Raw genomic sequence first — 2,108 nt, 5'->3', positions numbered from 1 at the left:
ACAGAGACCAATGGAACAAGACAGAGAACCTAGAAACAAAAACTCAGTCCCTCAATCAACTTATCTTTGACAAAGCCATCAATAACAAATATTGAGGACTAGAAATCATATTTAGCAAATGGTGCTGGGAAAACTAGCTAGCTGCACGCAGTAAAATGAAACTGGACATAAGTTAACTCAAAATGGATCAAAGACTTAAATGTAAAACCTCAAACTATAAGAATCTTAGAAGAAAACATAGGGAACACCCTCCTGGACATAAGAGTAAGCAATGAATTCATGACCAATTCCTCAAAAGCAATTGCAACAAAAGCTAAGAAAGACAGGTGGGACCTAATCAAACTGAAAAGTTTTTGCACAGCAAAAGAAACCATCCGAAGAGTAAAAAGACAACTCATGGAATGGGAAAACATATTTGCAAGTTATGCAGCAGACATAGGCCTAATATTCAGGATCTACAAGAAACTCAAATGAGTTGAAAGGAAAAAAACAAACTACTCCATTAAAAAACAGACAAAGGACATGAACAGATACTTCTGAAAGGAGGACACACAAGCAGCCAATAAACACATGGAAAAATGTTCAGTCCCACTAATCATCAGAGTAATGCAAATTAAAACTACAATGAGTTACCACCTAACATGAGTAAGAACGGCTATCATTAATAAGTCAAAAAACAATAGGTGCTGGTACAGCTGCAAAGAAAAGGGAAGTCTTCTATACTGCTAGTGTGAAGGTCAACTGTGGAAAGCAGTATGGTGATTCCTCAAAGAACTAAAAATCAAGCTTCCATACGATCCTGCAATCCCTCTCCCAGGAATATACCCAGGGGAACATAAATCACTCTACATAAAGTACACTGCACATAAATGTTTATTACAGCACTCGTCACAATAATGAAAACATGGAACCAACCCAGATGCCCATCAAAATTAGACTTGGTGAAGAAAAGGTGGTATATATACATAATGGAATTATATGCAGCCAAAAAGAAGAACAAAATCATGGCCTTCGCAGCAACTTGGATGCAGCTGGAGACCATCATGCTAAGTTAACTATTGCAGAAACAAAGAACTGAATACTGCATGTTCTCACTCATGATTGGGCCTTGAACACTAGTCACACTAGCACAAGGGTGAAATTGACAGGCACTGGACACTGCTAGGGGAGGAAGGGAAGGAGGGGGGAGGGAGGCACGTGACAACACACTGGGTACCTGATCCGCTATCAGGGAGAGAAAGCCAGCTAGAAGCACAAACTTCACCTGCATGCAACCTACTTATGTGGTAAATTCCCATTTGTATCTCACAATGCTAAAATAAGAAAATAAAACAAAATGCAGATTCTGGCTGGGGGTGGTGACTCACACTTGTAATCCCAGCACTTTGGGAGGCCGAGGTGGGTAGATCACTTGAGGTCAGGAGTTTGAGACCAGCCTGGGCAACATAATGAGATTCTGTCTCTACAAAACAACAACAACAACAACAATAATAAAACAAAATGCAGATTCCGATTCAGTAGGGCTAAGGTGGGGCTGGAGGCCTCAACTGATGGTAGGACTACAATTTGAACAACCAAGTTTGAAAGAATAGATTTAAATAACACAAGGGCGTGACAGGTGACCAAACTCTTCTACTGCAACCACGTGATATGGGAGACACTATGAAATCAATGGCTACCCACCTACACAAGCCTCAGAAAGAATATGCTCCCCAAAGGTACTGAAAACTCTTTATCATTTTCCTCCACAGATCTGCTTCTTTTCTGGGTGTGCATAGATCTGTGAGTGACAGCAGAAGTGACCCAAATCCTTGAGGTTTATTCCTTTTCCCTCAACCTCCATACCAGACCCCATATCCTATCAAACTAGCCCTCCCCATCTCTCCTTCTCTTTCCTGCCTCTACTCTCACATCTACAGCTGAGTTCGGGGATCATGACCACTTCCCTGGGCCACTAAACTGCCCTCTGAATGACTGAATGAATGGTTTCCTCACTCTATTTTCTTTCCCGTTTTCTTTCAAATAGTCTCTTGTCCTTCCACATTGCTGCTAACATTATAATTCTTAGTCTCAGACATGAATCTATATTATCTCCCTGTCCAGATTTC

The sequence above is a fragment of the Carlito syrichta genome, unplaced genomic scaffold, assembly GCF_000164805.1.
Source record: "Carlito syrichta isolate Samal-C Ts95f unplaced genomic scaffold, Tarsius_syrichta-2.0.1 Scaffold288461, whole genome shotgun sequence".
Lineage (NCBI taxonomy): Eukaryota > Metazoa > Chordata > Mammalia > Primates > Tarsiidae > Carlito > Carlito syrichta.
This window is presented reverse-complemented; position numbering follows the sequence as displayed.